Below are 15,105 nucleotides of genomic sequence, written 5' to 3'. Positions count from 1 at the left end.
CTAATGTCAACAGCACAAACTCAGGATCCCATACTATCCAAAGGTGACACACTCACTCTGACTTGACACCTGTGACTTTATTCAGGTGTAAAATGTTTGCTGAGGTCACCACCACTCTTCGTAAAAAAATCAGTGCCTTATAAATGGAGGCACTATAATGCCAGAGTTGTCCTCATATGCTGAGCCAGGAGTTTCTGATCAATGCAATGATTCATCAACTTGGGAGAAACCTCTTACACCCAAAGCCAAAGAGCAACATGCAAATTGAGACAAAATTGAAAAAGAGAACAGCAATCACATATATCTGAAGTCTGATTGTTTGGCTAAGGGCCACAATTCTTGAAAAGTTTGATTGCCCTACTTTCTTTCCCATGATTTGTGACATTTTACTTATTAGTATCTCCCACTTCTCCTGGCCTCGATAATAGCAAGTGTACTACCATTCTCTTTCCTCTTCTCTTGTTTGCCGCTCTTGCGACTTAGAAGATGCAACAAGATAATTTAGGCCTCGGATCACATTGTGTGGTCCCGACAAGGCCTCTTGCCCTTTGATTTGGATGCTGACCCACACTCACAGAGATGTCTGCAAACATACTTCCAGATCTACTTTTTGGGCCCTCCACAGTGTGTTTTCCTTATTGTTTCCTATGTTTGATAGTACGGTCATAACATTTAGGTTTATTTCAATACAAGGTGGAAGGGGATGACTGAGGAAGTTAGCAAGCCATTTGCAGGGAAGGCTCAGTGTTTAACTTCTACAGACTCACAGGCTACTCCTTGTCTCTAATTCTAATGCTAGGGGGTTTATCCAGCTAACCCACAAGCTGCACTAACATTTCCCATGAGGAGTATTGTTCGGCCGACACCTGACAATATAAATAGCTAACATAAAATTGATAACACTCAATGTCCAGGGTTTAAAATAAATAGCCAATTAAATTCTGGGCATCGGAAATACTCAAATTCAGCAGTTACATACTGTTAGAACTTCCCAATTCTCTGTCTTATCCACTGTGTTCTCCGGTGGGGAAAGCAATTACCTTAGGGCTATGCGCGGCCAAGCAAGTTATTTTGTTAAAGTGGGGTATGGACAAGATGCTGACTCATGCTTATTGACTACATAAGCTTTGGGATCGGCTGAGCATGGAAAAATTAACAGCTTCTATAGACTACAGGTTTGCCCACTTTGAGAAGCTATGAGGACCATGCATGTAATTTTTACATGAATTGTCCTGTCCAGCATACCTACAAGGGCTTTGACTCACAAATGCAGAGAGCAATACTGACTAACCTAGTGAGAGCAGACCTTGGTACCTGCACCCATTCCAAGACCACATCAGGACTACTGCATGTTCAATGCAACAGGAATGGTAGAGCTGAAGGTGAGGGTGAGAGCGGAGTTAAGGTGAGAGCGCAGGAACATGACGGCTGGCTAACAGCTGGTCAGAGACACCCGCCTGAGGGGAAGCCTCGCCACGGTTGATATCCCTTTCACTGATTACATCGCCATGTGAGCAGTGCAGCAGCACACGAGTCCAACCCATCCCCCAAACTCACCGTTGGTTCAGGAAGACAGGAATGGCAGTGCAGGTTGCAGATGGTGGTTGCGGGGGTTTCATGTTTGGTTGTGGCATCCGGCACGCTCTGGGAGCAACGCGCTATGCAATGCAGGCTGCAGAGCAGGATGTCACGTCAAGGGAGACAGTGGCAGAGCCAGCACAAAGCAGAACTGCCGGATCGAAAGGGAGATAAGTGCTGGGACAGAGGAAAAGAATTAAAGCAGAGGGTTGCAGCGGACAAAGCTTGCAGGCATCTTTGGTTGTTAATGGAGAATGACGATCAACCTCTAGACAGTGAGCTGGACCCAGGTGCAGGGGCTGGCTTAAGTTTCCAACGTGCTCCAAGCGTATCTTAAAAGAGGCAGGGAAGAAATAAATCCTTACAAGGCTGTGTTGACAGATATTCTCTAAGGACTCTATGGTCTCGTAACATTCAGGAGGGTGGCGGTAAAGACAGTGCTGGCCTAGAACAGTTGAAAGTAAGGGTGCCTGTTAGGGTAACTAAATCTCGGTCAAGGAGTCCTTCAATTAAGGATCCCCACTCTAAAAATCCTTCTGCAAAAACAGTAGCAAGGGCTCTCCCCATTGAGAAACAGGCTCTTTTAACTAAAAGCTCTCAGAGAATTACTCCCTCTCTAAAAACTTACTTTAAAATCTGAAACTGATATGAGTGGCCACCTCAGTGAGGACAGGGCAAAGCAGAAGGAAACAACAGAGCACCGTCAAAAAACGAGAGACGTGGAAGTTGGGAGAACTGGCTCAGCTAAGTCATCTACCACTCTGGACCTCCCAGTGATAACAATGCTAACAACGTGTAATAAATTTGTAGATTTGGCTGTGGACGTCTCCGATTCAGCTAAAAAGGAGGTTTTCATGTGAGAGAGTAATACGCATCACGAGTCCTTGGATGTGGAAGACGTAGGTACACAGAATGATGGGCCTAATAGGTGTGATCTGGTTCAGCAGCTGCTCGCCCAACTAACTCAAGAGATTAAAGAGTGCTTTGCAATCTTGGAGGTAAACCAGAAAGGGATTCAGGCTACCTGCTCCAGCCTAGAAGCTAAAATAGAGAACTTAACTCAGGGAACTCAGAATTTGGAAGAGGGGTTTCACGGCCTTCAAACTGAGGTGCAAGAAAACGCCCGGGAGGTGACGCGCCTGAAGTTGAGACTGGAAATAATAGAAAATAATGCTAGAAGAAATAACGTCAGAATCCTGGGGGTGAAAGAAGGGATGGAAGGGGCGGATATCAAAACATTTGTAGTCAACTTGTTGAAGAATTCTTTCCTGCAAGACAGTTCAATAGATAACCTCTAGGCGGAAATTCAGCAAGTGCATAGATACCCTTTTAAAGAACACCCTGGGCAGAAAAATACTCAGAAGAATCTGGTGAATTTTGGTGAATTTTCTCACATATTCTGTGAAAGAGAAAATATTTGGACTATCTCTTAAATCAGGCTCACTGCAAGCGCTAGGGTAACTTTCTGGATTGGATCTGACATCTCTAAAGAGACAGCCAACAGACAGTGGGAGCTGGGAAAAAGACTGGAGGATCTAAAAAAGTTGGGAGCTACGGCACATCTGAGGTTCCCAGCTATCTTGAAGGTTGTGTGGCAAAATAAGATGCACAACTTCTCAGATTTAGTAGATGTAGGAGATTTTATTGCTCAAATAAAGAGGGGGACACCCAAACAGAAATTAAAAGTATGAATGAGTGGTGATAGTTTTCGTTAGGGTTGGGTGAAATAGGCATCAGGAATTGCCTAGCAACTTAGTTGGGAGGGTTCCTATGGGGGGGGGACACTTGTGGTGGGGAGCAGTGGGAGAAAATAACAAAATGTATGTCCTCAATCGTTGTCAGGTGATTAGTAGCTAGAGTGATGCACCATCTAGATATATAGGCTACAGGTTATGGCAGGAACTGTAATGGAAGGAATGGTTTTGGGTGAAATAAATACTTCGAAAATGTGGGCGATCCTCAGTTGGAATGTAAACAGGCTACGTGTTGCTAAAAGGCCTCGAATAGCTTTACAATATTTAAAAGAAAGCATTGCCAAGATAATTACGCTTTGAGAGACGCATCTCCTGAGACAGGAATGTAAGGATCTTTTCTTGAAGGTTGGAGAGCTTTGAATCAACAGATCAAGTACATTGTACTAAAGGAATTGCCCGGGTACTAAAAGTAAAATCAGGGTCAAGTTTAATTCGGTATAAGGCGGATGAAGGAGGGTGATGGATAATTGCAGAAATAAAGGTTTATGACTCCTTGTACACTTTAACAAGTTACTATGGACAAAATATGGACGATATCACCTCGTTATCTCAGCTCTTTGTAAACATTCTTCATTTCAAGGCCCCCATTATATTAGGAGGGGACTTTAATGTTTTACTGGATAATACCCCAGATAGGTCCTCAGAGAGGATACATATCAGCTCCCCAAATGTGAGAGCTTATTTGTTGGATATGATGGAGAATTTAGATTTATGTGATGTTTTACGGAAAAAGAAAGGGAACTGAAGGGAATACACTTTCCACAGCAATAAGAACAGACATTATTCAAGGTTAGATTATTTCTTCATGGAAAGAAAGAAGATGGTGAGAGTTATTGGACTAGACCACCTCCCAATCCATCTATCAGACCATTCATCCTTGTTGTTAAAAATTGAACAGAAGAATGTATGGGAAGAATGGCGGTGGACAATCGATAGAAGGATGTTGTTACAGGCAGAGATAGTTGATAATCTTACAACAATCTAAGGAGTTTCTTTTTCTGGAATCAGTCAACTACTCCAAAACATGTGATATGGGATACGTACAAGGTTTGGTTAAGGGGGGCAATATTAAGTCTAGCAGCCCACTGGGGAAGGCGGGAGAAATTACAACAGGTCCAATTGGAGGAGAAGATTTGGCGAATAGAAGAGGTGCTAAAAAACAAAACATTAAATGAAGCAGGAAGGGTGAAAATGTTGGGGTATTTGCAAGATTTCCAGCTAGAGTTCAGGGTTAAGATGGAGGAAAAAATATCACTGCAATGGGAACTTAAAGTTGTTGGCCTGGAAATCTAGAGTAGATATGCGCTAGAACAACATCAAGAAGATCATGGTTGGACACTCGGGGTTGGTTGTTGAAAATAACTCTAAGATAAAAGCTGCTTTCAAAATCTTCTTCCAGGAGTCATGTAGAGAAAACTTGGAGTCAGACATAGAGGCAGTAGAAGCGTGGCTTTGCAGAAACATCTTCTGAAACTGTCTAGTGAGCAGGATCAATTTTTGTGCCAGGAGATGACTGGTAGCCAGATTTTGGCAGCAATTGGAAAGGCGAAGAAAGGAAAAGCGGCACGGCCTGACGAGATATCCAGTGAACTTTGTTCCGTAATGGAGGAGGTTATTGTTCTAGTCTGGGTAAAGTTGTATAACGCCATATTGCTAGAGAGTGATCCAATTCCAAGGTCTTGGAATGAGGCTGAAATCTCATTAATATTGAAGCTGGGTAAGAGTCCATTACAATGTCAATCTTATCGCCCAATATCGTTACTTAACTGCGATTACAAAGTTTTTACTAGCATTTTAGAAGCTCGTTTAAATAAAGTTGTGGGCCATTTGGTACATCAAAATCAGAGGGGGTTCCTGCCCAGTAGGAATATGAGAGATCTTAATCACACTTTAATCAGCTCCATTGATCTGGCCCCAACTCTGGATTTACCACTAGCAGTTGTGACGGTGGATGCCGCCAAGGCGTGTGATCATGTGAATTGGCAATATCTTATGGTGGTATTAACCCACTTTGGAATAGGCAAATTACTAACAAATGTGTTGGCGAAGATTTACAGCGCACCAACAGTAAACATTTTGGTGAATGGTAGCCTATCTTCAGAAGTGAATATAGAAAGAGGGACTAGACAAGGCTGCCCCCTTTCACCTGTTCTTTTTTACCTTTATATTGAGCATTTTGCGGAGAGTTTGAGATTAAATGAGCAGATAAAGCCTTTTGTGGTAGGTGAATTCTCTAGGAAAAATCGCTTTATATGCAAACTATTTGATGCTATATACCTCCGATGTTACCTCTGCCCTCCCGAATCTCATGAGAGAAGCCAGGGTTATCTCAAAGCTTGCCGGCTATGAGGTAAATGAAGGAAAAACAGAAATAATTACATGGAATCATAATAGTGGGGATCCTAGAAGGGTTTCCAAGATGAGGTATTTAGGCATAAAAATAAAACAGGATTTGGGAAAAATGGCAGATATAAACTTGGAGAAGGTGGCCAGTGAGCTCTGGGTTGTGTTAATAAAATGGGGAAATCCTCCACTTACTATATATGGGCAGACCTATTTAGTGAAGATGTCTATCCTGCCAAAAATGACCTTTTTGTTTGATAATATCCTGCTAACGTTTGATAAAAAACTATTTTAAACCTGCAAGGGAACATAACCACGTTTATCTGGGCTAGTAAAGGTATTTGCTTATCTTAGAAAAAATGGAGGAGAAAGGTTGTTGTAAGAGGATGGGCCCTTCCGGATTTCCAGCTTTAAAGTTGGGCCTACTAGCTGAAGAATAATAGGATGTTGTTAATTAATCCAGATGAGTCGCCACTGGGGGTTATGTTTAGAGCAATGCGTGCAGGTTTACCCAAGGAAGGTTTTTCCTATAAATTTGGGGCGCCAACATTTGTCAAGAAACATAGGCTGAAATAATTACAGGCAGCAGCTACTATCTGGTATGAGATTAGATCCCTCCTAGGTATCGGGCTTTATAGCAGGTTCTTCCCCATCATGGACTCACTGGGGACCCCTGAGTGTTTACTGGACAGTCTAACTTTGCTTTTAAAACAATGTGGGATTATTAGATGAGGACAGTTAGTAAACAAAGGACAAAGGTTGACATATGAGTTTTGGAGCAATAGGATGGAGGGGAGTATATCTAGATTCAAGATTGATCAGGTGAACGGGTAGCTTAAGAATCAGGGGGATGTGGGCCCCAAACCAAGCCAAATGGAATTAGACCTCCAGACACCGGGGGCCCTAAAAAGGAAGCGGCATGATGGTACCAGTATCTTCTATTGGCTGTGGAGGATTCGATGCAACCATTGTATGCCGGGTGGAGTGGATACTTGCCGGATGAGGAACTGGAGGAGTTATGGCAAGTATCCTTTGTTACTTTATATTCAGTGGTTAATGCTGCCCTAAGACTAAACCAATTTTTTACTCTTCATAGAACGTACTGGATGCCCCTGAAATTTAGAAAGATAAAAGGCAGTGCAACTTCTGAATGTAAGTGGTGTGGTTGCAGCGAGGTGGACAATGTCCACAAGTTTGCCTCCTGCTCGACACTGGAGGAATTTTGGACGGCGGTGGGTAAGACAATCTCTGGTTCTTTGGGCACTGCTATTGAGGTGAGCCCACTTTTGGTCTTGTTTGGGATAGCAGCTCAGGAAGTGGGCTGCCTCCATTTTAATCTACACCATAGAGGCCTAGTGTTTTACCTGATACTACTTGCAAGGAGAGAAATTTGCAAGAAATGGGCTCAAACCTCTTCGCATAATTGGCATGCTTGGAAAAGATCTGTCCTTTTTTTAAAGGAAGTAGAAAAAAGAGAAGCAAAGGGGAATGGGGAAAGGGTTTGGGATCTGCTGAAGTTTTGATGTGTTTGACATATTTTCTTGTCCGATGATTAGTCGCCTCTGACTCGGTTAGACTGGGAAATTCATCCCATGGCCTAGAGGGATGTGTTTTCCATGAGCATACGGGATGGCGGTAATCTTGCAGGTGCTCAATGGTGACATTATAAGGACTAAAGAAAAAAAAGAATGGTAGCGCTGTATTCCCCACCACGGGACTTTATTACCCCCTTCTGCCTACCACCACCCCACCATAGGATGATTGGACCAAACCCACTCACACCTTCCCGCCCACCCCTAGTTTGTTTGCCTCCTTCCCTCTATAACTCATTTCACCGGCCAGTGGATGTAGGTGAGGGATAATGATTTGAATTCTTTGAAAGCAGTAAACGGATGTAAACCTAAATGCTGGGCTCATTTAGAACTCGGCGGACTGGTTACTCGGTCACAACGGGGACGGATATCCTGTCTGTTGAAATCGAAATCCCATTATATCCAATTGGACAGTGGTTCCTAACCTGTGGTCTGGGGACCCCCGGGGGTCCGCGAAGCCTCCTCAGGGGCTCCGTGACTCCTCCGAAAATTAAATAATATTAACAGGTTAGGTCCCCAGCTTTCAATAATGACAGTGGGGGGTCCCCGGATTCAATAATGATTCACTGGGGGTCCCAGAGTTCCAGTAATGATAAAGTGGGGGTCCACGGAAGTCAAAAGGTTGGGAACCACTGCAATTGGATTTAGATGTTGGCAGATGGGATATCCGTCACTGTTAGGATGGAGTAAACCATTCATTGAGTTCTAAATCAGGCCCTAGGTCTCCTGAAACCAAGGCCTCAGACTCCACAAACTTAGAGCTTAAGCGGAGAAAGCCTTAAGAGCTATTACTTTCTGGACAGCAATTGGTGATACACTATTGCCTAGAAAATGATACAGGAGAACTTTCCCTTTCCACATTGTGGGACGCAGCTGAGGCGGTCCTGAGAAGGGAGCTGATATCACATACAGTGATTATGAAAGGTGAGAAACCTACATCTTAAATCAACAATCCAAACTGTTGAGCCACAACATAAAGCGGATTGTTCACTGCATATGCTGGGAATTCTAATGAGAGCACGCAGTAAACTGGAACAACTTTCAATAGGAGAAACGGCTAAGAAAATGTTCTTCACCGATCAGAGGTGCTATGAAAAAGGCGGTAAGGCAGATAAGATATTAGGTTACAAGCCACTGATCCAGCAGACTTGTAATTATATGAAAAAACAATTGTTTTTTTAAATTCAGACACCCACACAAGTCCGCCACACCAAAGGTCAGTGATAAACTGGCGAAAACAAAACCTCCACCGTCACGCCAACAGAAACACACCCATGCTATTACGACCCACGAATCCACGCGATGGACTTTCAACCGCGGTATTCCATTGGCGGTACACACCGCCGTGCTCAAAATACACACACATCTCCAAAACACTGCCACATTGGACAATTCAAAATACACACACCTGATACACATACAAACAACATTCCCACACACCCAACACAATATAAAACACACACCCACATCACCCACAAACCCCTACGACCAAAAATCAGAGACGAAGGCGACAGAGAGAGAGCACAGCAATAGAGAACCCCACCACACTGAGGCACAAAACACCATCACCCACACAACATCCACGCACAAAATTCCACACACCACAACACACCACCCCACACATCACCTACACCACCCCAGGCACGCCAAAGACACCCCAGGTTTTCCGAGAAGGAGCTCAGGGTCATGGTGGAGGAAATCGTACGGGTAGAGCCACAGCTATTTGGATCACAGGTGCAGCACACCTTTATAGCCAGGAAGATGGAGCTATGGCGAAGAATCGTCGACAGGGTAAACGCAGTGGGACAGCACCCAGGAAATCGGGAGGACATCAGGAAGAGGTGGAATGATCTACGGGGGAAGGTGCGTTCAGTGGTCTCCAGACACAACATCGCGATTCAGCAGACTGGCGGCGGACCCCCACCTCCTCCCCCACAACTAACAACATGGGAGGAGCAGGTCTTGACCATTATGCATCCTGAGGGCCTCGGAGGAGTCGGTGGAGGAATGGACACTGGTAAGTCAAATCTTAACTATCATATCCCCCACCCTACCTGCATGCTATCACACACCCCACCTCCCCTATCACTCCAACTCCTCAATAATCTACTTATAACACAAACCACCCATCCCAACACCAAGCCCTGCATGACACAACTAAGCATGAACACCCATCACTAAAGCATGCCCACTGCACATACCCATAACACCCCCCAACCATCATCACACAAGCCCCCACACAGGAATGCTTGCACTGGGGTACACGCACACCCACCCATTGCACACCATGACACACACACATGCAATAATCATGCTTTTATACCCCTGCAGGACCACTATGTAACGTCACCACACAGGAGGGTCCAGACATGTCCACTCCACCCCCAAAAGAGGCCCACAGTGATGACAGCAGCTCTGTCCAACTGGATCCTGATGACCAGCCCGGACCATTGTGGGCCTCGGGACAGTCGGTTCTCCTCGCACAGGCACAGCCCAACACTGACCTTCCACCCTCTGGTAACATCAGCACAGCACCCACCCAGCGGGCCCATACCTCCGTACCCAGGACACGTCAGTCAGCTGTGTGTCCACCACTACAGGGAACCCAGGATAACCCACCACCCCAACAACAACAGGGACCTGGGGGCAGTGGTAGTGGGCACACGGTCCAGGGGACGGAGGCGCAGGAACACAGGGGAACTGGGAGGGCTGCCGTGCGACAGGGGGTGGACAGGCCAAGGGAACCCACTCTCCACGAGGCCCTCTCCTCCATCATGGGAGCATACCACCACTCCCAGGAGACGATGGCCAAGTTTCAGGAGACCCAGCGCATGCAGGACGAACAGTATTTGGGGTTCAGGGAGGAGCTCAGAACCATCAGCACCGCCCTGGCCACCATCGTAGGGGTGCTGAAGGACATACAAAAGACCATGATGGACACCGTGGCACTCCAAGGGGCCCCTGACACTAGCATGGATGATGAACTGCCCACCACCTCCACCGGCGCTAGTGGACAGGACGCCCCGCCACAGGACCACCACACCAGCACCCCACCCCCTGCAGACGGACAACCACCCCGCAAGCGGTCCCTGAGATCCAGGAACAGGACAGAGCAAGATGGCAAGACCCCGCCAGGAAATGAGACCACCCTGATTGTCCTCCCACTGTCCCACTTTGTTACCCTGTCCAGATTGGAACTGCCCCAGCTCCACTTCCTATGCCCATATGGGCAATGCACCTGTGAGACTTATAGACTGGACTCTGCCATGGACATTCCTCCACCGTCACCCATCACCATTTTGCCACCCCCTCCAATAATTAGCACTTCAATAAACACCCTTGAACCACAAAACAATCTGGAGTCAGTCTGTGATTTTGAAAATGTGCATTAGCTATGACAGTGACAAAATCAGTTCTCAATAGTAATGTCAACATACCTATGTCACACATCACAAGTTCATGAAGGATGCAAGCAGATGACACACGTTGGTAACCACACCTGTGAAACCGTAATGGAAATGTATCACTCAGTTAGCAGATACTACTTCAGATTGACAGACAGGATAGAGGTAGAAGTGTGAAAGTGAATGTATTAGTAAAATAATTGTTCTCACCTATGTGTCACTGGAAATATTGCTGTATGACAGAGTCCCTGTTATCAATGTCTTCTTCCTCTGCTTCCTCCTCATCACTGTCCACAGGCTCCACAGCTGCCATAACACCGTCATCTGGACCATCCTCCTGCAGAAAAGGCACCTGGCGTCGCAAAGCAAGATTGTGAAGCATCGAGCAGGCGATGATGATCTGGCACACCTTCCTTGGTGAGTAGAATAGGGAACCACCTGTCATATGGAGGCACCTGAACCTGGCCTTCAGGAGGCCGAAGGTGCGTTCGATCACCCTCCTAGTCTGCCCATGGGCCTCATTGTACCGTTCCTCTGCCCTAGTCCTGGGATTCCTCACTGGGGTAAGTAGCCATGACAGGTTGGGGTAACCAGAGTCCCCTAATAGCCACACACGGTGCCTCTGGAGTTGACCCATCACATACGGGATGCTGCTATTCCGCAGGATGTAGGCGTCATGCACTGAGCCAGGGAACATAGCATTTACCTGGGAGATGTACTAGTCTGCCAAACATATCATCTGTACATTCATGGAATGATAACTCTTCCGGTTCCTGTACACCTGTTCACTCCTGTGGGGGGGGGGACCAGAGCCACATGGGTCCCATCAATGGCACCTATGATGTTAGGGATGTGTCCCAGGGCATAGAAATCACCTTTCACTGTAGGCAAATCCTCCACCTGAGGGAAAACGATGTAGCTCCTCACGTGTTTCAGCAGGGCAGACAACACTCTGGACAACACGTTGGAGAACATAGGCTGGGACATCCCTGATGCCATGGCCACTGTTGTCTGAAATGACCCACTCGCTAGGAAATAGAGCACTGATAGCACCTGCACTTGAGGGGGGATTCCTGTGGGATGGCGGATTAGTGACATCAGGTCTGGCTCCAACTGGGTACACAGTTCCTGGATTGTGGCACGGTCAAACCTGTAGGTGATGATTAAATGTCGCTCCTCCATTGTTGACAGGTCCATCAGCGGTCGGTACACCGGAGGATTCCGCCATCTCCTCACATGTCCCAGCTGACGGTGCCTAGGAAGGACAACAGCGACCACAGAGTCAACAAATCCTGAGGTATGTACCCACAGCTACACAGGACACAACACTAAATACAATATCCTTCCTGTATGTGTGTTGAGTGTAGGCCTAGATATGTGTGATGAAGTTGTAAATGAAGCCATGTGGGCCCCTGAAATGGCGGCTGCCTGACCTCTAAAGTGGGACAATGGGATGTGAGGTAACTGCGCTGGCATTGTACACCGTCGCGGTAGGCGGTCAAAGACCGCGGTGCAATGCTGCATTGGTTAACATTGGACCCTATGGGTCCCAGGAGCCAATGACGAAGTGCGCCGGTGGTGATGATACGCACCACCGCGGACGTCACCACCACGGACGTGACCGCCATTTTCTATCTGTTCAGTCACTCTATACCTGATCTTCGACAGGAGAGGACCTACACTGCAAGTGCTGCTGTGACCTCGGTCTAGAAGAGACAATGGCTCATGCGTCTGGGGAAAGGGCCAATGCCTTCACTGCAAAGGAGTTGGAGAAGCTCGTGGACGGGGTCCTCCCCAGTACACGCTACTCTACGGTCCTCCAGACCAACAGGTAAGTACACAGGGGGCACGTTGTATGGGCTATGCCTGGGTGGAGATGGCTGGATGTCAGTAGGAAGGGGGCAGAGTCCTGCGAGCATGTAGAAGTGTGATTGCATGTGCCACATGGCAAGGGCAGGGATGTGGGCCACTCACTTCGACGGTGCTGTTGCTAATGACTTCTCTTCTTCCCCTGTACATGTCATTTAGGTCAGCGCCCACCAGAAGAAGGATATTTGGCGTGCCATCGCCAAGGACGTCCGGACCCTGGGGGTCCACCAGAGATGGAGCACCCACTGCCAGAAAAGATGGGAGGACATTCGCCGCTGGAGCAAGAAGACGGCGGAGGCTCAGCTGGGGATGGCCTCCCAACGTGGGAGGGGTCCCCGTCGCACCATGACCCCCTGATGTTCCGGATCCTGGCGGTGGCCTACCCTGAGTTGGATGGGCGCATGAGGGCATCACAGCAGACACAAGGGGGTGAGTACACTCACATTCTCATGACTTTTTTGCGCAGTGGAGGTGTCTGGGGGGGGGAGGAGGGCTGTGGGTTTCCCTAGGCCAGGGCGAGTTCCGTAGGCTAGGCCCCTCCGGAATCCAGGTCATGTGCCACTCCACCCCACCTCTGTAGAGTGCCAAGTACAGGTATACATGCCCCTGTGTCATCTATATGGGTAGATGGCACTCATAGCCATGTAGGCCATATCCCAGGAATTGCATCTGTAGAGGCCAAGAGCACGGCACAGTGCAGTGGGCTGCTGTGTCTGTATTGTCTGCCAACGGTAGCGGTAAGCCATGCACTCAACCTGTCTTTCTTCTGTTTCCCCACCCCTTTTTTGTGGTCTCCCTGTTCTGTTGTGCATCAGCATCATCAGGCGGAGGTACAGTGGCACCGGAGCACAAGGGGTCTGCGTCCCACATGGCAATGGAGGGCCACACCACGGACACAGAATACACCAGTGGGACGGAGGGCAAGGGGAGCTTCACGTCGGTGACAGGTTCAGCAAACAGCGACACGGACTCATCCTCCGATGGGAGCTCCCTTGTGGTGGCGGCACCATCTGTGCCCCCCACTTCCACAGGTACAGCCGCCACCCCCCCCACCAGCACCGCCCTCCCAGCAGCCCCTCAGCCTTCGCTCCGTGCCCGCTCACCCAGGAGGGTGGGCATCACCTTCGCCCCAGGCACCTCAGCCCCTGCCCCTGTCACCCCTGCTGCCCTCAGTGAGGAGGCCATTGACCTCCTCAGGTCACTCACTGTTGGGCAGTCTACCATTGTGAATGCCATCCAGGGTGTAGAAACAACAAACAAATGCATTCCTGGAGGGCATTCATTCTGGTCAGGCTGCCCATCATCGAACCCTGCAATCTCTGGCCTCAGCACTGATGGCAGCCATTGTCCCTGTGTCTAGCCTCCCCCCTCCAACTTCCTCCACCCAGACCCAATCGCCTGTACCCCAGCCTATCCCAAGCACACCATCAGACCAGCCTGCACACACGTCAACACACAAGGGCAGCTCAGGCAAACATAGGCACCACACATCCCACAGGCACTCACACAAGCATCACCCACATACAGACACAGCAACATCCACTGCCTCCACTGTGTCCCCCTCCTCGTCGTCTCTCTCCTCCCTCCCAGTGTTGTCTACACTATCACCTGCATGCACTACCAGATCACCCAGCACCACACCCCGCTCACCTGCACTCACCACCCCACTACCATTTACACGTCCCCTGTGTCCTCTCCCAGTGTGTCTGTGACGCCCCCTCCCAAAGTACACAAACGCGGACACCCACACACCCAACATCCATCCACCTCATGACAGCCTCCAGAGCCTGCACCGGCACCCAAATCACCTAAAGTTACACCTCCTACAACCACCTCCTCTTCCTCCACTCCCAGACCCCCTCCAGCTACCCATCCCAGTGTTCGTCAGAAACTTTTCCTGAGCAACCTTGACCTCTGTCCCACCACCCCCACAACTCCAATTCATAGGTCCCGTACTAGCACCTCAGCCAAAAAAAGTCCGGTACCAGTGGTGCGTGTTATAGGTATGTGGAGTGCACCGGCCACCAGGGCAGCCAGTGTGACACGGAGCCAAAGCACTGCCAGTCCACCCCCTGTGAAGCACCAGAAGTTGGACAGTGCCCAACGGGAAAGGGTGAAGACTCCTGCCGGCAAAGCTGCCCACAAGGGTCCCAGGGGGAGTGTCGAGTCAGCTGTGACCCCTCCCAAGGTGGTGAAGGGGCAGAAGAAGTCTCCAAAGTCTGGGAGGAACAGCACGGCGGAGAAGGCCACCATCCTCCCCGCTGGCCAGGACGCCACCGCCAGCCCCATCATCACTGGTCCGGAGACCACCGCCAGAGTCAGTGCCTTGGAGGGCAGCACCGTCGTCACTGGTCCGGAGACCACCGCCAGAGTCAGTGCCCTGGAGGGCAGCACTGTCGTCACTGGTCCGGAGACCACCGCCAGAGTCAGTGCCCTGGAGGGCAGCACCATTGTCACTGGTCCAGAGACCACCGCCAGAGTCAGTGCCCTGGAGGGCAGCACTGTCGTCACTGGTCCGGAGACCACCGCCAGTGCCCTGGAGGGCCCCGGCACCCACAGCCCCGC

Source organism: Pleurodeles waltl, chromosome 8, assembly GCF_031143425.1.
Source record: "Pleurodeles waltl isolate 20211129_DDA chromosome 8, aPleWal1.hap1.20221129, whole genome shotgun sequence".
In the NCBI taxonomy this organism is placed as follows: domain Eukaryota; kingdom Metazoa; phylum Chordata; class Amphibia; order Caudata; family Salamandridae; genus Pleurodeles; species Pleurodeles waltl.
Note: the sequence above shows the minus strand (reverse complement) of the source record.